Source organism: Marmota flaviventris, chromosome 19, assembly GCF_047511675.1.
Source record: "Marmota flaviventris isolate mMarFla1 chromosome 19, mMarFla1.hap1, whole genome shotgun sequence".
Lineage (NCBI taxonomy): Eukaryota > Metazoa > Chordata > Mammalia > Rodentia > Sciuridae > Marmota > Marmota flaviventris.
In genome coordinates, this window is record NC_092516.1 from 10,170,689 (window position 1) to 10,195,315 (window position 24,627).

Genomic DNA, 24,627 nt, shown 5'->3' on the forward strand with positions numbered 1-24,627 from the left:
ATTACCTTTGAAAACAAGTAAAGCTTTCTTTATTTCCACGGAATTTGTGTTTATCACTGCTCAGAAAGTAGGCACTATCCCCAGAAAGTAGACACAGTGCTAAGTGTATAGCAGATTCTCAAGAAGTATTTGAGGAAATAATAAAATAACGGAATGTTCTATAGAAAAAAAAAAGCTTAACATTACTTTTGACTGTAATAGAAACCCAAAATATCAGTGGTTTAACCTAAATTGCATTCTTCTTCTCTTATATAAATGTCTAGAGGTTGGCATTTCAGGGCCAATGGGGTGGTTCTGCTACATAAAAAGGCAGAGCCAATAAAGAATAACCCTTTGAGGGGCCCAAACTTTCAGAAGCTATACGTACATTTAGTCAATTTTTGTGTCACTGTAACCAAAGGACCTGACAAGAATAACTTAATGCAGGAAAAGTTTATTTTCAACTCACAGTTTCAGAGGTTCATGGTTGGCTGACTCTATAGCTTGGGCCCAGGAGGAGACAGAACATCATGGCGGAAAGGTTTGATGAAGGAAAGCAGCTTACAGCACAAGAGCTAGAAAGTAGAGAGAGAGTGCCACCCAGGGACAAAATATAAACCCCCAAGCATTGACCTACTTCTTCCAGCCACACCCTACCTGCCCACATTTAACTACCCAGTTAATCAGTGGATTAATCCATCAATTACGTTACAACTGTCATGATGTAATCATTTCACTTCTGAACGTTCTTGAACTGTTTCACACATAAGCTTTTAGGGGGGCACTCAAATCTAAACCATAGGAAAAGAATACTCAATTACTACAGTAAGCAAAGTACACACCTTTAATCAGACAGGATCAAATCCAGGCTTGTTACTACAGTGTGAACTTGACATCTCTAGGTCTGTTGTCTCAGCTCTCCAAAGGAAACAAAGGGGGGAAAAGAGGAGGAGGAGGACATCATGAGAACACGGAGGACTACGAGGACATCAGAGGTGCAGGGAAAGACTTGCACCCGGCGACCTCCCAGGGAAATGATGATCTCCCTGTCACCTGCCTGACTTACTTTTCCCCCTTCTCTTCCACCGCCACCTGTCTCCCACCGTCATTCAGAATTCCTAGCAAAAGCAAGTCAGAATCTCCAGAGGTGGAACCAAATAACAGCAGCACAGGAGTTTGGAGAAGGGTTCCCTGAACCTTTCCATTGTTTCTACAAACACACTCAAGGAGGATGTGTAAAGTTGACATGCCCAGCACAAGACTCGGCACCTGTTAGGTGATCAATACAGTGACGCTGTCTTCTTTTCCACTCCTCAAAATTAGTGGTGTTAGATGTAATTCTTAAAAAAAAAATCCCGGTGAGAGTTATATCTTCAGGTTTAAATCCACTTTAATCCAAAATACACTCATTTTATCCTCAAGAGTATAACATCTTGATCTTCTATAATACCCTTAAATGAATATGGGATATTTCTAATTCCTGTGCATTTAACAGTGAAGAGTTATTTTAGTATCATGTTTTAATTATAGGCCCCCAGATTGGGCAGTTCAGCAGGAGTCCATGGATATGGATACCCATAATAACAAACTCACTTCCAATCCCTTGTGGCTTGGAGTCTTAATCTGTAAAGAAGGGGAGAAGATTCAGCCAGGCTCAGAATTCCTGGTCTACATTAATTTTGTCATTTCGCAGAGGAGGAGAGAGGGCAAGGATGTAAGCCAGAAAGTTTTTTAAAAATTTTTATTACTTTTATTAAAGGCAATACTCCAGAAGTCATTCTATCTCCACTTACAATTAGAATTTTCAAGTTTTCCCACACAGGACTTCAGCATGCTGGAAACCCCCTCCATTAACCCCCTCCATTAACCCCCAAATTCCCTCTGCCTCTCTCTTAAGTTGGAGCTTCTGTTTTCTGAATCCCTTCTTTCTTTCATTTGTTTACTCTTTTTTATTTAGAACATATTCCCAAAGGAAAGATTCTTCAGAGACAAATTGTATGTCTCAAGATGGTTTTTTTACTGCTATCAAATTTGAGTGATTATTTGGCTGAGTTTAAGACTTTAGATTAGAAATTATTTTCCTCTCAGAATTTCAAAGACACCCTGTATTGTGTTCTAGATTCCAATGTTAAGATTGCAGTCTTGCTCTTCCACACTCCTTGGGGTATTTTTAAAAATTTTGGGATGCTTTCATGGCCTTCTGCTAATCACTACTGCTCTAAAAACTCACAATGAGGTGGCTCAGTGTGTGGCATATTTTTTCACTATGTGGGCACTCAGTGGGCCCTAAAAAATATAAAAAAATACCTTATATTATGTAAGTCTGATAGTGTAGAAATTTTATGTATTCTCTTTTCCTGACCCTTTGATATTCTTCCTCTATTCCATCTTTTTATCACTTTTTAAAACATTTTTGAGAGATTGCCTCAACTATATCTTCAAATTCTTACACCAAAATTTGGTTTATATACCCATATTTAATTTTTAAGAGCTCCCTCTTGATCTTTTTCCTGTGCCTGTTCTGAAGTGTCCTCTTCTTGTTTCGTAACCCTAATAGTTAAACGCTAGTGTCTCTCTCGGGGTATCAATTGTTGCTTTTGTGATCCCGCATGTTTCCTCTACATTCCTTTTCTCTATTAGTGCCATTGATTTTTACAAACAGGAATTACACAAATGTGTGGAGATCTGAGGATTTCATATTTAGCAGTGAGGCAATAAAATAATAAAGGGGGGCTTTAAAATTATATGGATTAATGCTATATAACAACATGAGGTTTTGATACATGTGTGCACTGTGCAAGGCCGGATCAAGCTAATTAATACATCCTTTAAGATGATGGTTGGTGTTAATGGAAATCCCTGTTTCTAGATGGGACTTGTCAGTTGATGGACTTCAGGTTTAAGGATCTAACTATTCCTTTAAAGTACCCAGTAAGTCTGAAGTATTATCTATCCAGGCAATAAGTTTTTAGAGAGATGACGTCATTCTCCTACCCAAGTGGTGTATGTCTGGATGACAACCTTGTGAAAGCTGAGAGTCTCACGATTTAGCATGGAGGTATTTTCTTAATTTCCTAATTTTAGTAGAGTATCTTAACTCAACTTCATCTGAAAATGATGTCCTCATCCAGGAACTCTCTGGCTATTTTTCTCTGGAGAATAAAATCACTATATTCTTCAATAAAGGGGAAATATACATAGCAAGGTATCTTTGAGATTTGTAATGGGGGAGGAGATCTCATGGCTTAACTTCTACCTCGCTTCTTATTGTTTGACTTCTTTTTATTTATTTTATTTTATTGGTGGTTTTAGAGAATTTGGGGTAGACAGATATAGTATCAATTCTGATATAATTATACAAGCAGGGAATATATCTTATTCTAATTCAGACTCCAGTATCTCTCCTTGCCCCTCCCTCTCCCCATTCCCTGCTCTCTTCCCTCTATTGATCTTTCTGACCTTTACTCATATTTATTTTTTTAATTAATTTCTTGTGAATGTACACAGTGGTGAAATTCACTGTGGTGTATCCATATATTTACATAGTTATGTCAGACTCATTCCACTCTCTCCTTTTCCTATGTCGTCTCCCTCCTCTTCCTTCCTCTTTGTCTATCCACTAAACCTCTCTTCCCCCACCCTTACTGTGGGTTAACTTCCTTTTTAAAAACTTCTAATCGGTCCTTCCTGTTTTCGGTTCTTTCTCACATGCATTTTTTTAGTCTTTCTGGGTTTTTGCCCTGCATATATGCTTGTCTCTTATTAGCTTTCCTCCTTCTTTTCTAAGTATGCAGCTTTTAGCTTTTTTAATATGCTAGATCAACTGTCCCTTATTTATCTTTTTTCCAGAATTCAAAATTATGCTGGCATTTCTTGCTGCTATTAGTCTTCTTGGGTTCTTTAACTCCTTCATTGTTTTCTTCTTTTGTTTTGATTCTTAATTGTTTTTTATCATTTCATTGTTGTTTTAGGGAATTGGGGTAGACAGATATAAGGGAATGTGGAATGTGTTCAATGTGGAATGTGTTCACCATATCGAGTTCAAGTGAATTATTTCAAAATAATAGACATCACTATTTTCTATTGGGGACCTAAAGTCAAATACAAAGATTAAGATGAGTCAATACTAGGTCCCGAGATGCCCATAACCATACCAGATTATTTATGCATATATTATTTTTATTTATATATATATATATATATATATATATATATATATATATATATATATCACACACACTAATACAGACTATATAATGACTTTCTACTTAAAATATGCTTTTCAATAAATTATCTCACTCAATAATTACAGAGTCCCTAAAAGATAAACATTTTAGTTTTCTTATCATTTTACCCACGAGGAAGTTGAGGTTCAGAAACTGTAAGTGACTTCCTAGGATTTCATCAGCAGCAAAAGGTGGAAATGGACTTCAGACTTTTAAACCCCCGTATGACCTGCTTCTACATCGCTATGCCTTGGTCTGAATGTTCGGGTTCCCCACATCTGCTTGTTGATTGCAATAGTCTCCCTCACCCACGGCTTCACTTTCCATGGTTTTAGTTACTCACAGTCAACTTTAGTCCAAAAAGATTAAATGAAAAATTCCAGAAATAAGCAATTCGTAAGTTTTTACTTGTATGCCATTCTGCGTAGTGTGTTGAAACTCCTTACTGCCCTGCTCATTTCTACCTAGGACATGCATTATCCCTCCATTAACTATACTGTACTGTGCATAAACCACCTATCAGTTACTTTGCAGCTGTCACAGTTACCAAATCAAATATCACAGTATCACCTGCTGGTGTTCAAGGGACTCTTATTCATTTCATAATGGCTCCAAGGCACAAGAGAAGTGGGGCTGGCAATTCAGATGTGCCAAAGAGAATCCATAAAGTACTTCTTTTAAGTAAAAATAGGAAGTTTCTCAATTTAATAAGAAAAAAATAATTCACTGAGGCTGCTGAGATCTATCTTTTGCCCATGAAATTATGAAGAAGGGCCAGGCATGGTAGCACCCTTTTGTAATCTCAGAAACTCAGGAGGTGAATCCCATGTTTGAGGCCAACCTGGGCAACTTAGTGAGATCCCATCTCAAAAAAAAAAGGACTAGGAATACAGCTGAGTAGTAAAATGTCCCTAGGTTCACTGCCTGTCACAAGGAGGGAGGGGTGGAAGAAGGAAGGGAGGAAGGAGGGAGGGAGGCAATTTAAAAATCTTGCAAATTTTGTGGTCAGACCTCAAGCTCATGACCCCAGTGCATGGTGAGTGCTTAATTAAAATGGAAAAGACTTTAAAGTTGTGTATGAGGACAGACATGGTACATGTAGAGCTCAAACTATCCAGGAGCTCAGACATCCCCTGAGGTCTTGAGACATAAATACCCCTCACGGATGAGGAGAGACTAGTGGATTCAGAGGAGGGGACTTCCAGAAGGGATTAGTCATAAGAGCTCCATTCTCATGAATGCCTATCAAAAAGGGTGCCTGTTTCCCCTTCTGTCCCAGGAAGACACAGCTACAAGGAATAAGCCTTAAGCAGGCAGCAGACCTCGAGGCACTTCCCAGCCTCTAGAATTGCTGTTTGTAAGCCTGAGATACTTTGTTATAGCAACCCGCAGGAACTAGGACACCCATCCTCTATAGAGTCTACCTGAAGCAAGCAAACAAACCAAACCACCCCCCCCCCAAAAAAAAAACATACCAGAAATGCTTAGCTTAAGAAAGACATAAGTTGTCTTGGGATTAAGAATAAAAATCTTTTATTCCCTTTATTGATGCCCCAAACCCTTGGCAATCTTGATCTCCCAGCCTGGATGCAGAGTCCACCCCAGGATATGTTCTTTTCATTCAGAGGTCTTAAGCCTGAGCCTGATGTGTATCTATTTCTCCTCTTCTGTGTGCTGCTGAAGGCTAGACAGCATTGCAGAAAGAGACGAGGACCCCAACTTACCAACCTGCTACTAACTGACACTGGAGAGAGTGTAGGGTCTCAGCTCCCTGATCTCTAACCATTGGGTTACAACAGTTTCCAAACTGTCTTTCAAAGGTTTCTTAAATAATTGCACATCTCGAGTCTTTAGAGGCTTTGCACAGAGAGGTCTTTAAAACATGAATCCAAACATGTGTTTCTTAAAGGATTTATTCTCTATAATGTTCTCTTAGTGAATCAAGGACTGTACCAAATTGGGAACTTTTAGTTCACTTCAGTTTCCAAACTGCACTGACAACGTTTCAGATAACTGCTCCTATGAGTTGTAACTAGTGAGTGGACTTAATTGGCCAACCAACATTGTTATTCATTAGTCATAAAAATGCAGTAACTCCCGAGAGGTATGAAAAGATGATTTTTTTTTTTTGCAAAAAAATGTTTTATGTCTTCTTCCAAGAAATCCAAATGCTGGTCTGGAAGGATGCAATGTAAAAATGACTAAGAAAATAATTATCTTTAGCAAAAACATAATTTCATGGGGGAAAAAAATGGACATGGTAGAATTTTCCAGTCTGGGTCATTTTTAAGTGAAGATCTCGAGTCATGTATCCTGAATGAAATGAGGCTTTTAAAGACACAATGCAAACCCATAAGCTTAACTAGGCAGCTTTAAAAATGATCTCCTATTGATTTCCAGTCACTTCTTAACCTTTCTTTTTCCTCAGATTTCAATACACTTTTTTGTTGTTGTTTTGGTCGCAGGCAGGGATCGAACCCAAGGGCACTTAACCACTGAGACACATCCCTGGCCCTTTTTTTATATTTTGTTTAGAGACAGGATCTCACTGAGTTGCTTAGGGCCTTCCTAAATTGCTGAGGCTGGTTTGAACTCATGATCCTCCTGCCTCAGCCTCCTGAGCTGCTGGGATTACAGGTGTGCACCACTGTGCCAGATAACACTGTCTTTAACTGAAACAGAATTTCTGTTCTTCGAGACTGACATCTTCTTAAAAACATACATAGCTACAGTCCTTCCACGTCTGTTTGAGGAAGGCAAACCCCCTCTTTTCTGCCATAGACTTTGATCTTCCCATCAAGAATGCCAGTAACATTCAGAACTCTTCCTAACATACTAAATCTCTCCTGGGCTTCTAACTCAAGAAAGGTATATGCAAACTAGCGACCACAGAACAGTCATTCATCCCTTGAAGACACAGTCTCCTCATCATGAAATAATGTTGGGGGGGGGGTTGGACTATCTTGACAGTGTCTAAGGTTCTGCATAAGGCAGTAATTCCACATTTGAAATGTGCATTTAAAAGTACTAAATTCAGAGCGAGATACATTTGGATTAGAATACTAGCTCTGCCATTCACTATCTTTAGCTCTTAGAAAAGTTTCTTAATCTCTCTAAGCCTCTATTTCACTTAAATGAGATAATACGATTATCTGCAAGACAAGATTATTGTATGAATTAAATGAGATAATTTATGTTCAACAGTTACCGTAATGCATAGCCCTTGGTTAGTCTTTCATAATTGTCAGCTCTTATATGTTATTATGACTATGAACTGTAGCTGCTATAGTGGATTTTCCTAGAACTGGTTGTTTGTCTACCCTTCCAGGAAACTGGAACACTTTGAAACACAACCTCAGTGACATAATTTTCTCATGGTGTTTTCCCAGCTAATGGTCAGAAAAGGTCAGTATTTGTCCTTAAGTACCACTCTTTAGAGACAGATTTCACTCTTTTCCATTAGAAAACTAAGAGGCTTTGAGATGATCCTGAGATTTTAATAAAAGAAAAAAAAAAAAAGAACACCCTGTGGCCCAAGTAGTCATTTAAGCTTGTTGATTTAGCACCAATACTTTAAGACATTTAATTCCTTAAGGCTCTGTCTGTGTTAATATCAATTATAACCATTTTTAAAAACAGAACTATTTTCTCTAGCCTGTCCATTAATAGGCATCCAAACATTCAGTCTGGTACTTATGCAAATGCACATGTCCGCCTCTGGACGGGGCTGTCAGCAGGACAGGTGGTGAGGGAGAGCTTGTGTCTATGATAATTTGAACATCTCTGTGGGTCATCTCAGTCCTCAAAGCTGATTGACAAACACAACAATCAAACTCATAAACTACCCCACGTGTAGCTTTCTAATCCATTCTTCTCCTTCTTCCACTGCTCATTAGGCATGGTGTTTACCAGAAGACAATGGACATATCTGGAACCCCTTGACGGTTTCCTTTTGAAAACCTCAGGGCAAATCTGGTCTTGAAGTCTTGTCACCATCTAATTGAAGTGGCTTTCCATTTCTAGCTCCACTCTGGCCGATGGCGGCTCCCAGCGCTGTCCTACTCTGGTCTGTGATAAAGATGTGGACCTGCTGGCTTGATGGAGCAACCCCACCACCTCCCCCTGTGCTTGTTAAGTGCAAATCATGTTGATGGGCAGGATATTTTTAGATTCACAATTAATGATGTCAACTGCCTAGTACACCTGGTTCTTTTGCACTAAAAAATTAGAGAGATCGAAAGGGAAAAGCAGATTTGGGGCTGGACTAACTCTCTGCACCCACAGTCTGCCTGCAGACGTTTATTAACTGCGTGACCTTCAGCAACACGGTTAACCTCTCAGGATTGGAATGCCCCCACTAGGCACAACTCCATCCACCAGCAGCTCCTGACCTCTCTCCTTTAAGCATAGTTTCCTTCCATTCCATCCCCCACCATTCCAGTCCAGCTCTCCACTGGACTCTCCCAGTAGTTTCCAACCTGGAATCCCAGCTTCCTCTCCTGATCCTCTGCAATCCAAATTCTGCACAGAATCATCTTGAAAAATGAAACCATGCTTCTCCCCTGATTAAAACTGGCATCCCATCCCCAGAGCTCCTTACTATGGATCCTGAGTCCCTGCATAACATGATCCCCTGCCGACCTCTCGGACCCCAGTTCCTCCTTCACTCCACTCCCACCACCATGCCAGGCTCCTCACTGTGTGTCAAGCTCTAAGTCTTCCTCACCTCCATGCTCTCCAACCTGGTGGACAGCCTGCGTGGAGCGCTCTTTCTCTAAGTTTTCTTTTTCTTTTTCTTTTTTTTTTTTTTGCGATTGCTCTTCCTCTGCAAATTGCTCTGTGTGAATCTTTTCCCATCTAACTATCACATTGTGCATTAGTGTTTTCATATAAATCCTGGCTTTTTTCAAGCACTTATCACAAATTAAAAATATGTATCTAATATCTCCTGCTTGTCCCAGCAGATATAAACGTCATCAAGGTAAGGATTATTCTGTTGTACTACGTAGCTTTAGTAGGCAGAATCCCAGGGTGACTGCCAAGGTTCCGCCCTCCCACCTCCGGGTGGCACAGGCCCTTTGAGTAAGGTCAACCCTTATACCTTGTAACCCTGTTGTCTTTAATAAGGTTACATTGTATGAGAAAGAGGAAGACGTTCTAAAGATGTAATTAAGGTCCCTAATCAGTGGAGTCCATCAAATGCCGTTATCCCAGGTGGACCGACTGAGTCAGGTGAGTCCTTAGATAGAGTCAGAGAGCAAAGCAAAGGCAACGGGTGTCTGCCAGAGTCGTGAAGAAGTTCGTGGTCCTATTGTGAGAGGAGGGGGCCATGTGGCAAAGGCCTGACAGGGCCTGGCAAACAGCCAGCCAACAAGGTAACCTCAGTCTTACAACCACAATGACACGAACCTGCCAGAACCTGTGTACTTAAGAGGACACACAAGCATCAGATGAGACTGCAGCAGGCAGACACCTAGATCCCAGCCTGATGAGACAAGAGCTGGGGACCCATCTAAGCTGGGTCTGAACTCCTGACCCGCAGGAAGTGTGGGGAACAAAAGGAACAAAAGTGTGCCACTCGCTTTCTGGTGTTGCACAGCAATAGTTGCCTGGAACAGATGTCAAAATTCCTGGCACAATCAAGCCCAGAGAAAATGCTATTGAATAGATGGGTCTCTAATTTTGGTTTTCTATGCATTCCTGAGGGTAGAGGGTATACTTAGGTATAGAAAGAGAAGGGAACAAGAGAGAAGAGAGTACTTCCATGGGAGGAGGAAAAAGGAAAGGAGGAGACCAAGTGTGTCGGTCAGTTTTCCATCACTGTGACAAAATACCTGAGAAAAGGAACTTAAAAGGATGAAAGATTTATTTTCACTCATGATGTCAGAAGTTTCAGTCCTTAGTAACCTGGCTCCATTGCTTCTGGGCTTTGGCGAGGCAAAACATCATAGTAGGAAGCATGTGGTCAAGCAAAACTGCTCACCTCCTGGTGGTTGGGAGTAGAGAGAGGGAGGAAGGGGCTAGGGACAAGATACACCTCCCAGGGCCCCCACCCCGAGTGACCTACTTCCTCCAACCAGGCCCCCACCTCCTATGATCTCCACCACCTCCCAACAGTCCATACAATTAGAAACCCATCAATGGATTAGTCTGTGGATGAGATCAGAGCTCTCATGATCCAATCACCCCAAAAGTCCCACCTCTGAATATTGCCACCTTGGGGACCAAGCCTCCAGCACATGAGACTTTGGGGAATCCAAATCATAACACTAAGTACAGACCAATGCTTCCTGACTGTTCCACGGGTGGGTCACTGCATCTCAGAAAAATCAAAATAATCTCAGACTCACCTGCCCAAATGTCCAGAACTATTTGGAGAAGTAAATATTGGGGAGGAAGACAGGGAAGGAAGTATTTGATTCACAATAAATTTAAAAGGTTGTATTCAGAAGAAAACATAAGAATTCAAATCAAGAGTGATAAAATGAATATTTTATTCCTGGTGTTTCCAGAATCTCCAAGAGAGACTTCTCCTTGGGTAAGCCTCAGTAGACTGTGAAAACCTCCAGTCAACGCACAAAGCAGAAGAGCCTCAGGGGTCTTTTCGTTTGTTTGTTTTGTTTTGTTCTTCTTTCCCAGAGGAGCATAAACCTATTATGCACACCTTAATTACAGCAGCAAGCACTACCTCCTAAAATTTATCAAGCTGCTTTCAGAGGCCTCGAAGGGCCCCAGCCTGTGTGAGAATAAAGAGAAGTGTCTCAAGGTGGAGGGACATTGATTTTCTTTGCAACTCCTGGGCTGTGAGACCAGTGACAAGTCTCTTCACTTCTGGATCCCAGCAGCTGTAAAAGGGGAATAATAATTCAAGCTATCCATCATCACTCTGGAATTAGTGAAAAGGTTACAGGAATACAGAGTTAAGTATAGGGAGCTATGCAAATGTGCAACTTATTAAAAGCTGGTCACACTGAGGAGTCAGTAAAATGTTCACTCGTATAGATCTTGTCTTTCTCTGTCTTCTGTTCAACGATCAGCAAAGGCTTTGGAACCAGCACATAATCAATCTTCCAAGGCTGTTATTGAAGGACTTATTCCCTCTGCAAGCCTGGGGATCCAGTACATGGAGAAGATGCCAAACAACCCTTGGCCTTTGCTTTACCAACAGGGCACTCAGACCACAGGCTAGAATATTGCATATTGCTGAAGCAAACTTTGACTTATTACTTATACATTTGAAATATCCAATATATTGAGCCCTTTCTCTATGTCTGGCTTAAGAAATGAAGAATATAGTGGCCTTTTCTTTCATGAAGGTTGTAATGCTGCTTAAAGACACCCTTTTCTGACTTCAACACCCGCAACTGGTACTGCCAAAGTCTTTTAGTCATACCACGTTGTTGAGACATCTCCTCCATGAAAACTTCTCTCAGCCTCCCAGCTAAAGTTGGCTTCAGATTACCTAGATACCCATATTGCGATGAGAACTCATCATGAGCTACCTTGTCATATGCATCTCTCCTCCCTACACTGAGAAGCTTGAAGGCAAATGTGGCACTTGGCTCTTCTTGGTGTTACCTACAATACTTTGCAAAACATCTCACCTGAACTCAGTGAAGGCTCACCAATAATAATGTCTCTTAGCCTTCCTTGTTTTAACTCAGGGCATTTTATGTAAATTGATTTTGACAAAATGATATAAAGTTTACTGATGACTTTACTTTTCAAAAGTAAATTAGAGCACATTTAAGGTGAACTTTAAAATCACATTTCCTTCACTCAAATAATTGTAAGTATTCTCTTGGGTAGGAAAGGAGAAGGCAGAGGTATCACCTAGGAATTAGTAGCTTTGTGTGTTCTGAGGACATTGGTGGGAGTTTGCCATGACATGATCCTTATCCATGATTTGGATTATATAGGCAAACAAATAAGCAAATATGTAGAGTTGGTTTGTCTAAGATATTTAAAAATATTTATAACATGACTTATATAAATCTCTATCTATATGTCTATGTATATATCTATATATAAAATAGGTAGAAAAAATTTTCTCCCTCGATTGCAAATCCTAAACTCTCCATAGCTAACCATTGTTAACAGTTTGGTTCACAGTACTTAAATTATCTTCTACATTCATATATACATCATTATATTCTAATATGGAGTTACACTTTAAAATTCTACCCTATTCTATGTAAGGCAGAAATAGTGTTCCACCAATTGAATGTACTATTGTATATTTATCCAATCCTCTTTTATTGGCCACTTAGGTTATTTCCATCTTTTATTAAGACAAGTTTTGTTAGACAATTAAATGCCCCTTTCTAAAATAACATTATAATGAGCATCCCTATACACACACCTTTATGTACTAATGTAACCATTTTTTTGAAGACAAAATTCTTAAAATGTAATTTGGCAATATCACAACTCAAAACACACCTTCTCTTTGGCCATATGATACCATTTCTTGGCCACTTTTTAACAGATTGTCATCTCCTCAGTACTGTCTAATGGTCTTTCTATACAACCCTAAGTTGTTCTTTTGCAATAACTTTAGGCACAAAGCTTTGGGGGAGGAAGAAGGAAACTGTTTTGTGATGCCCAAGAGATGTGGTCATTTATTTTCTACCAACTGACCAAGGGGGTGACTAGTCACAGTGTCTACCAAAGACAGAAAATACAAATTCAAGGGTCATATTTGTCACTCCATTTTTATGCAGCTGCTCTGGGGACTCTGATCCAGGGAAGCTTTAATGATTTAAAAGTTTTGGTATCTGCTTTCCTGAACATCAGAAATTAACCTAGAAATACTATGTATGGGGCTGGGCCTTCTCTCATTGCCCCCCCCCGCCATCCATCATCTTAGACTCAGCCAGTGATAATTTTGGATCTGTTCCATGGTGTTTCCAGGCCTTTTGGATTATATTCTCCATACCATCTCCTACTAGGCAGTAAAAGTGAAGGAAATGGGACCATTGAAACTTTCATCTCTTTTCATGCATTAGCCTCTAAGTTGGGCAGTGTTCAAGAGTTTTTTGAGTTTTCCCATTCCTGCTATGTTCATTAAAACACTGTCTGAAAATGAGCCTATAGATCCAGTGGAGACCTTTTGTGCATCTGGCCTTTCTTGGAATATCACGTGGTTAAACCTACAAAAAGGAATGGTCAGTCACAAAAAGATCATGAGCTTTCAGCACACAACAGCAGATAGAGCAGGCTTCCGTCGCCCCACAGGCTGCCACCTGCAGGGAGAACCAAGCTAGGGATGTGTTCTTACATAAAGCCCCCAGTGCAGCCCAGCCTGGCCCCTGACTGAATGTTCTCAAGTCTGCCCACATGATGCTGAATCATTCCAAGAAGGACTCTCCAGTTCCCAAGCATGGATGATCCAAATCAAAACAGAGAAGCAGGCAGATCTCACTTTTGTCTTCTGACTGCTCAGCAGAGTTGAATTAAGAATAAAATAAGTAATAAAATGGGCAGGCAATCAAGGTAATGGGCCCCATTTAAGGTCTCGTTCAATGCAGAGATCACGAGGCTCACCTGTGAGAACACTGCAGCTAAATACTTTGTCCCAGAGCTGAGCGAAAATGAAAGGTGGGTGACCCATGGCAGTTACAGAAAAGATTAAAGCAAAATCGGACGGACACAGACAATGACTTGGGCACTTTTCCAATACCAGGTTAACAGATTTTGACCAATGGATCTGGTACTTTTTCAGTGACCATTGAACATATATTTGGGTCAGTGCTTATACACAAAAGCCATATAAACCCCTAAGCTAGCACACCAAAATAGATTTTCCTGCTCTCAGGTCCCCTTCCACATTACCAGAGTTCCATCTCTTCTCTTCTCACTTAAATAAACCCTCCTCTATTTACTCTTCCCTTCTGTTATTGTCTGTGGATTTTATTCTTCAAATTTGAAAGACAAGAACCCAGAATGAAATTGGCAAAGCTGGGAAACTAGTCCTATCTCAAAACTCTGGTTTCAGAGTGACTCTGAGTGGCAGCTCAGGTGGGAAAATAACGTGACTCATCAAACTACTGCAAAAGAAGTGGGAAAATATCCAGAAATCCTAAAATGTGAAATTAAACATCAACCCATAATACACATAATCACCTTTCCCACCACAGCCCCCAAGGTGGTAGTCTATTCTATTGTGAGTACGAAATGGATTAAAAAAAATTAACCTTCATCTGCTGCAGCCAAGGGGGATGTGTAATAGTGTTACACAGGAAGTGACACAGTGGGGGATCCCTTTTAGCTTGGACATGTTGAAAAATTTCTTTCCTGCCTATAAGAAACAGAAATAAAATGTCCTCCTCCTTGCATCAAAGCTCAAACAGAATACAGAAGCAGCAGTAGGTGAGACACAGAAGATGCCATAGAAATAGAGAAGTTATTTCTGGATAATTGGCAGCAGACATGTTGCAGAACACATGGGAGGAAGGATCTCCATAGCAACCCAGTTGATGATGGCTTCATATTTAAATTAAATGTTGAGCTTTTATACTTTCTGAGACAGGATTTTGTGTAATTTTGGTATTAAGTTCTCTAACTCAGGGAAGCAAGCATTCCAGCAGAGGTCCACATAAGGCAAGAAGAACATGAGATATGCAGAAAATAATTCACAGACTCTTGGAGGTTTTATAAAAGGAAGAGAAATCCAGATAAAATGAGAACAGAGTCATTGGCTACAACCTTCAGTACTTCTTCATAAGGATCAATTGCAAATCCTATCATACTGCATTTGTGGCTTCCTGTACGTAACTATGCTGTCAAGTGTGTAATAAATTGTACATAATATTCTGTGACATCATTTATTTATTCTCAGTGAATATTCTTGTGACCCTTATAGATTTTTGTGTTACAGATGGATAGGGCCCCATTTCATTGAACAATAGGCTCAAATTGATACAGCACCCCTTGCAGAATTCTTTCTCCTTTGTGTCACCAAGTCAGAAGGACAATGCCCTCCTTTCACTGCCAACCACATCATGAATGTCCTTGTTCTTGGCATGTATTTTTATCTGCTATCACCTGTTTGAAAATAGTATAATGAGGAAGAGGCATAAGAGTGATCGAGTGATCTCTATGCCCCATGCAGTTCACTCCCCTATTTGCTCCTTTTTAAAGATTGGACATACTGCACCGTTGGTACCTCTAGCAGCTGATTTCATTATTACCTGCCAGACCCAATAGTACTTCCTACTGCCTAGTGGCCAGTCATATCATCCCTGACCCATTGGCCATGCCACTCCTACTAATCAATTCTTGGTTAAATATCCAGCAAGATGAAATCCTGTTCTTAGTGTATAGGTTTAAACTTTTACTACTGCCAAGGGTACCAATGGTTTAACTGGAGAACAGAGTCATCAGCCAAAGAAATTCAGACATAAATTAGCTTCTAAGGATATTTTTGTTAATACCAGTGGATCCAGCATCCAGACAATTAAGTATATTGTCATATTTTTAAAAAAATCTTAACATTTTCTTATGCTTAATTTTCTACCACCTGATACAGTGATACAATTTATACCTGACACAAGAAAGGGAAATTCTTAAAGCATTTATTATTTTTGTTTTTGCATTATTTGATTCAGAATTTCCAATTCTGGTAATTCTTCCTAAGTCATCCAAAGTATGAAATCATTTTTAGCAATGTTAATCACAATGTCATTTTAATAGCTGAAAATTGAAAATAATCTAAATGTCCAGCAATAGGAGAGTGATTAAGTAAATTATGATACATTCATTTATGATGAGATGATATCTTAAAATATGAATTGTGTGCTTTTTTTCTGTATTCCATTATACATGACCCTTCTTCTAGTTAATCAAAGGCATTCAAAGAAAATTGGGATTGTTATGGCAAGAATGGAAAGAAATAATCAATATTCAATCTTTTTAACTCCAAAAATAACCCTTGATAATCACATCCAAAAAAACGACTTTGGGGAAAGTTGGCTGGTGACATTTACATGATGATTATTGGCTGGAAAGAAAAGAGTAGGCATCGTGGCTGCCATCTTTGTTGGAAATCAAGATTGGAAGGAGAAACAGGACATGATCTTAGGAGGCAGATGCTTCCTAAGACTCAGAGGAATGAGCAGGGGTCCTAGGAGGACCACATGAAGAAACATCAGGGTCAAGAGAGAGGATAAACATCCTCCTTATAGAAACCCGTCTTTGGAGAGCTACTGAGAACTCATTAGTCACTACTGCCATGAAGGCCTTCCAGTAATGGCTACCTGCATGTGTCCCAGTCATGGAGAAGGACAACCACATATGTCCTTCCTGAACCTTTGAGGATCTCTAACTGCTCCATATGGACCAGTGCCTGAGCCCCTCAGCCCAGAGTGTAGATGTACAGATGATGAATAATGAGATACCAAAGAAAGCCCAGAACTGGTACTTGAGTGTGACTGAAGGGTGGGGAAACCTACACACAGTAAAAACAATAAACACACAGTAAAAACAACAATTATCATGTGCTACTTGCCAAGGACAATTCTAAGCATTTTATGAAGAACAAATTTCATCTTCACAACAGCCCTTCCTATGAGGTAGTACCTGTTATCAGTCCATCTTACAGGTGGGGAAATTGAGGGAAGAGGTGTTCAATAATTTGCTCACAGCCCTTTAGCTAATAAGTAGTGAATTCAGGATTCAAATCTCAGCAGTGTGGCCCCAGAGCCTGTCACCCTCATCCTTATGGTATGCTTCATTCTGTGGGCTGCCATTAAAAAATATGTTTTCCCCAAATTTGTAACAACATAAGGAGGAATCCTATGTTATTATATTAAGTGAGTTGATCAGAATTCAATACTGTACCTATAATGCAACACACATGGAAAAATGGACATTAAATGCTAGTAATATTTGAGTGTGGATAATAAGAGGATTATGAGTGATTTATGTTTTCTTGTTTGCTTTTTCTTGTACTCCAAATTTTCTCTGTAATGAGCATATATTACATTTAAACCCTGGAGTAGCAATTCACTTTTAATATTCCTTAAGCTTCTTAAATACACACACACACACACACACACACACACACATACACCTTTGAGTGACAAACTCTTGTTCTTTGAAGAAATTGCATGTTCTGGTAACAGTGAGAGGTACTATAGAGCGTGCTTCTAACTAGAGTAGTTCAAAAGTGTTTTAACCCTCTGCAGAACAATCAGGGAGTAACAACATGCTGAATCCATCCTCCGAGGCAATTGTATCAATAGGGGGAATGGGGCAGAGACGACAGAGATGAGACAGCACAAGTCCTCACATCTGGGCAGCCTGCCATCAGTCCTCCCACGTTCTTATAGCTCCGGATGATCTGGACACACCAACATTCCCAAGGAGAAACAAAAAAAGGCCAGCACCAAATGTCTTCATTTTTTACTCTTCATATGATGTCTTTTTATGAGTTATTCTACCTAGTTTTCATAGGATTAAATCAATCACATTCTTTATGGATTGTAAATTTTTGTACTTCATTTAAGAAAACCATCCATATCTTAACTTCAAGAAAATATCCGCCTACAATTTATAATTTTCCCTTTTTCATTCAGCTATTTAATGTATTTGGAATTCCTTTTTTCGGTGTGCAGTTAAGACAGGTGTGCAATTCCAGGCTTTTCCATGTGTATAAAAATATCTCAGTGCCGTTCCTTGAAATGTTCGTCTTTTCTCCACTGACCTCAAGGACCACTTCTTGCACATGGGCTCTTTTCTGCTCCTTTGGTCTCTTGGTTTATATGTATGCCAACTCCACACCAGTTGGGGCATTGTAGAATTATAGCAAGAATTGAGAGCCCCCCACTCCATTTCAGTGTGAAACACACTGCCATGCTAAGAACCAGCTACAGAATTCACTTTCAACCTCCAGTGCTCAAAACAAGCAAAACCCCCAAATGACATCACGTGTGCCCCACGGTGAACCAGTCTGGCTTGCGTGTATTAATTTATGCTCTTTACCACCACCCTGAATGTGCTCTGCCCGAAGAATGTGCAGCTATTATTGACTGCCAGATTTATGGTGCATCATGTCTACAATAGAAGGAAGATGAGAGGGATCAAAACAAACAGCATGCATGAGCTTAACAACAGCACTGAGACACCATCAGGCTTCTTCACAACACACCCAAGGCACAAGGGAAGCATGTCCAGGCTTCCTGGTAGCATCGACATCTCAATGTCCAGAATTTTAATGGGTGTGATTAACCTAATCTAGGCATGTGGGAAAATTAGCTTGTCACCAGTATTATGGAGACTGCCAAGTCACCCCTAAGGCTGGCAAGCTCTGAAGTTGGCACTGGAGAAGATGAAAGTCACCTGGATCATCCTCTTGTTGCTATTTGTTGGGCAACATTGGGTGCCCCTGCTCCTATTTCACAGAGCCAGGGATAATACATCATTTAAAAAATGAACTGCCAAAGGAGTTAATTTTTAAGACATGCACAGGCACTCCAACTTGCGTTAAAATAAGACTTGAATGAAGAATGAAACAGTTTTGTGGACTCTGCTTCTGAGCTATCCTTTGGCATATTTGACTTCCATTTGCTAACACCAAGGTCACTCCCAGTTCCATACTCTGTGAACTTTCAAAGCATTTCCTCTTATCAAAGTTCCTCCACACAGGCCAGCCGTGAGGGGCATTGCCTATCAACAGCAGCAGGCAAATGGGCTCCTGGAGAGTCGCCCTACAAAGACCTAAGCATCAGGAATCATGTACAAGCACACTGTGTCTTGCTTTACCCTTTTTCTTTGGAGTAAATAAGATTTCCTTAGGTTTATTCTGGAAGTATTTTCTGGAAAGAACTGGTTTGATCTCAAAAACAACTGTTTCAAAATTCTTTTTTAAAACAAAGTGGGCTAAGTCTTTGCACAACCACGTGTACACATCACAACCTGTCTTATTCTTGACAATAGGTTCATATGTAAGGGGATTCAGGACAGATGGTCCAACTACGAGCAAGGAATATGAAGCAGATTCACTCACTAACCTGCAACACACTGGCCTGGGCCTCTCTCCGGAAAAGTGGCACAGAGAGGCGATGTGCATAGCTGCGCAGACCGTCCGTCACTCTTACCATCTCCCCAGCTGGCCCTCTGGTCTACAGAGAAGACAACTGGAATTCGCCAAATGTCTGCACGAAGTGGTCATTTTGCCACTGGCCATGCTCATTTCTGTCTTCCCCTTCTTCAAACTTAGCAAGTCTGTAACCTTGGTTAATGTTTTCATTTTGAGGAAGTAAGAAAGCTTGTTACATGGTAATAATCATCATAAAATAACAATGTCAATAACAAACTGCAGTAGTAACAGTCATCATTGTGACCTCTCTGTCTATCTGTCCTTCCTCCTGATAACCGTTCTCCTGGAATCGTGCTGTTGATCTCCATGTCTGGCTTCTAATCATGACTTTTCCCTTAAGCTCCAAATATGATGTACAGCTACCTACGTGATGGTTCCATTTAGATGCCAAGCCTCTCAAACATGTTCAACAAGTCTGTGACCCCCTTAGTCTTCTCCATCAAAAAAAAAAAATTCAAAGTCTAAAGTCACTCTGAGTGTGTGTGCTTTTAAAAACTGACACATAAAAATCATACATATTTATGGGATACTATGAGATGTTTTGATACATGTATACTTTGAGTAATGTTCAAATTGTATTTATCTCCTCAAACATGTATATTTCTTTATGGTGAAAATTCTCAAAATACTTTCTTCTAGCTGTTGGTGAAACTGTCCATTGTTACCTAACATCTCCCTGTGGGTCAGTAGAGCAGCAGAATTTACTTCTCCTGGGTAAATGTGACTTAGTGCACGTGACCAACCTTCTCCCCACCCACCCAACAGTTGCCAAACCTGGTAGGTAACTGCCATTCTACTCTCAACTCCTATGAAAACAACAGTTTAAGGTTCCACCCAAGTGGGGCTGTGTTTCTTTTTCTGCACCTGGCTTATTTCCCTGAATATGACATCCTCCAAGTTCATCTGTGTTGGCACAAATAATGGCGTTTCCTTTAATAAGTTGATGTCATGGCGAAGGATCCTGGCATCACCTCTGAAATGGATCCCACTTGATGGCGGTGAATCCACTTCTCCATGTGGTATCAAACTAGGTTTTCAAATGTCCTGTTGAGGATTTTTGCATCTATGTGCATGGGAAATATTGATTGGTAGTTTTCTTTCTTTTTTTTTTTGCTTTTTGTTTTGTCCTAGTCTGGTTTTGGAACCTGGGTAATGCTAGCCGTGTAGAATGAGTTTGAAAGTTTTCCTCTTCAATTTTTTTGGAAGAGAAAAGATTGAAAGGATATGGTATTCTTAAATTGTTTGGTAGAATTAACATGGTGAAGGCATGGGTCCTGGAATTTAATTATATGATTATTTTAATATCCTTAATCATTATTGATCAGTTCAGATTTTCTATTTATTTATTTAATAATTTAAAATTTAATAACTTCCTAATTTGATAGGTAGTATGTACCCAGGAACTTATCTACTTCTTCTAAGTTAATTCATAATAATCTCTCATGATAACTGGTATTTCTCTAGTATCAATTGTTATCTCTCCCTTTTCATCTCTAATTTGTTTCTTTGAGTCTTCTTTTTTTTCTTCATCTAGCCAAAGTTTTATCAATTTTATTAATGTTTTCAAAAACCCAACAGTTTGTTTCATTTATCTTTAAAAAACATTTTTTACCACTTATATTTATTCTGATATTTATTTCCTATCTTCTTCTGAAAAGGTTAAGAATGTAAGAATTAAGTTCTGTTTTCCTGGAACCTGAAACTCATGTAGAAGTTGAAAACAACTCCCGGAAATGCCCACTAAATGTATGTTGAAATCTCCCCTGATCATCTGGTTGCTCTACGAAAACAACCCCTCCCAGAAACCGTGCAATGATTGGCTATGCTGTATGTGAAGTCCCTGCCCTCTCCAAGGAAAGTATATAAGCTCTGCTTAAGCTGTTCCCGGGGCTCTCTCTGCTCTATTCAAGTGAGCTCTGAGCCCCAGCATGCTGGACCCCCAATAAACCCTTTGCTGTTGCATGAGACAGTCTCTTGGTGGTCTCTTCCTCCGACACTCATCCGACCTTTACATCTGGAGGCCCCAGCGAGATCCGGCAGCGGCAGACGAAAGACCCCAACGGGCTCCTCTCGGGGTAAGTAAGGCGCCTCTTTCCGGTTTCAGGTTTCAGGTTAGGGCTTGGCAAAGTGGCTGTCGGTGGAGAGCATGAGCTCTCTCTGATGGTGGCTGACAGACATGTCACAGAGCCACAGGCCACGTCCCTGGGGGACGCCCTAGAGGACTCGGGACATCAAGGAACAATAGTCTCCTCGACTCGGTGATATTTTGTTTCGGATTCGGTATTGCCAGCCCATCGGGTTTTGCCGGCTACTCAGTCCTGGTCTCAGTGTTGGACGTCCATTGTCTGTCTTTATTGTCTTGTCTTGTCTGTGTCGTGTGCAGTTGCTTTCACTGTTTGTGTATCTTTCATTATGGGACAGAGCACTTCAACGCCTCTGTCCCTGACCCTTGATCACTGGACCGAAGTCCGCTTAAGGGCTCAGAAACTTTCTTTTTCAGTAAAACGCCGGACCTGGCAGACTCTCTGTGCCTCAGAATGGCCCACCTTTGGAGTCGGATGGCCCCCAGAAGGATCTTTCTACTTCCCACTAATTCAGAAAGTCAGAGATATTGTCTTTCAGCCAGGGCCACATAGCCATCCAGATCAACAGCTGTATATCTTAACTTGGCAGGACCTCTGCGAATCTCCTCCTCCATGGGTGAAGACTTTCCTTGTCCCTGCCCCCACTCCTACTCCTTCCCCCACGATTCTATCTCTCAAACCCTCTGCTCCTCCTCCTCCTCCACCCTCTGTTCTCCCTGAGTCTCAAGATTTGACTCTACTGGACTCTCCTCCCCCTCCTTATCCCCTGCCCTCATCCCCCAACCCCCAACGCCCTCTAAGTGATTCCCCTGCTGCTGACTCAGCCTCTCCGCCATTGGAGGAAGCTAGGCCGGCCCAGCGCCCTCCAGATGACTCCCCCACAGCACACACAGCCCCTCCTCCCCTGGAGGAAGCTGGCCCGGCTAAAGGAACTCACCGGCGGCGAATGATTGAAAACCCTGGAGCTCCCGTGATGCTCCCCCTCTGTCCCTACGGGCCAGTGATTGACGACGGCCATGGGGGAGAAATGCAAGCCTACCAGTATTGGCCTTTCTCCTCTTCAGACCTATATAACTGGAAAAATAACAATCCCCCTTTTTCCGAGGACCCCGGCTCACAGGTATGGTTGAGTCATTGATGTTTTCACACCAGCCTACTTGGGATGACTGCCAACAACTCCTAGGGACTCTCTTCATGACAGAGGAACGAGAGAGAATCCTCCTGGAAGCTAGAAAAAAATATCCTCGGACCAGATGGGCAACCGACACAACTTCCCAACACAATCAAAGCCGGCTTCCCCTTGAACCGACCCAACTGGGACCCCAACACCTTTGAAGGTAGGGAGCATCTGTCCACTTATTGCTGGGCTCTAATAGTGGGTCTCCGAGCGCCACTAGGCGACCAACTAATTTGGCCAAGGTAAGAGAGATTATTCAAGGGCATGATGAATCTCCCTCTATGTTTCTAGAGAGAATTATGGAGGCATATAGGAGATATACTCCTTTCGATCCTCAGGCAGAGGATCAAAAGGCATCTGTCACGATGGCCTTTATTGGGCAAGCTGCCCTGGATATTAAAAAAAAGTTACAACGCTTAGATGGATTACAAGATATGACTTTGAGAGATTTAGTCAGAGAAGCCGAGAAGGTATACTATAAGAGAGAAACTGAGGAAGAGAAGGAACAAAGGAGGGAGAAAGAAAGGGAGCAAAGGGAGGATGAGAGAAGCAAAAGACAGACTAAGGCATTGACTAAGGTCCTGGTCACAACAACAAATAGGCCAGAAATTAAGAAACAGGGAGACAGGAAGGGATACCTGGGCCCATGCCAGAGGCCACCCCTAGCCTCAGAGCAATGTGCCTATTGTAAAGAAAAAGGACACGGGGCCAAAGAGTGCCCTAGAAAGAGACAGCCACGCCAGCCGGCCATTCTGACTCTGGAGGATGACTAGGAAAGTCAGGGCTTGGATCCCCTCCCCGAGCTCAGGGTAACTTTTGAAGTGGAGGGGACCCCAGTAAACTTTGAAGTGGATACAGGGGCAGTATACTCAGCCCTTAAGGCCCCATTGGGCCCTCTATCAAATAAAAGGTCTCTAATTCAAGGGGCTAATGGCAGTAAATATCGGGCTTGGACAACTAAGAGGACCATGGACCTGGGGAAAGGAAAAGTCCATCACTCCTTCCTAGTAATCCCAGAATGCCCGGCTCCATTGATGGGCAGAGATCTGCTCACCAAGCTCCGGGCCAGAATAACTTTTAACCCTGAAGGCCCCCAAGTGGAATTTCTAAATCCTTCAGTAAAAACTCCTATAGTCACGGCTTTAACTATGTCAGTAGAAGATGAACATCAACTCTTCACACCCCCCAAGACTGATCAAACAGGCAAGCTACCCCAGAAATGGATAACAGATTACCCAGATGCCTGGGCAGAAACTGCTGGGTTAGGCCTAGCTGTGAAACAACCTCCAATAACAGTGGAGTTAAAAACCTCAGCCTCCCCAATCAATGTCAAACAATATCCTCTGAGCAAAGAAGCTAAAGATGGGATAAGGCCCCATATTCAGAAATATCTGGACTTAGGGGTCCTAAGGCCCTGTCAATCGGCCTGGAACCCTCCCCTGCTACCAGTAAAAAAGCCAGGAACCAGGGACTATCACCCCGTTCAAGACCTAAGAGAGATCAATAACAGAGTGCAGGACATTCACCCCACGGTACCTAATCCGTACAATCTGCTTAGCACTCTGAACCCTGAGCGGAAATGGTATACTGTTCTGGACTTAAAAGATGCTTTCTTTTGCTTGCCTTTGCATAAAGATAGTCAGTTGCTATTTGCTTTCGAGTGGGTAGACCCAGAAACCGGAACGTCTGGTCAACTAACTTGGACTAGACTCCCACAGGGGTTCAAAAACTCCCCCACTGTCTTTGATGAAGCCCTCCACAGAGATCTCAACAACTTCAGAATACGCACCCCGAAGTCACCCTGCTTCAATATGTGGATGACCTGCTACTGGCAGCCGACACCAAGAAAAACTGTGAGTCTGGGACCCAAGCACCATTAACTGAGCTTGCTCAACTCGGGTATAGAGCGTCTGCCAAAAAGGCCCAAATTTGCCAGCAAGAAGTAATCTTCCTGGGCTATTCCCTTAGGGGCGGTAAACGATGGCTCACTGAGCCCAGAAAACAAACCGTTGTGCAGATACCACCCCCATCTAACAGGAGGCAACTCAGAGGGTTTCTTGG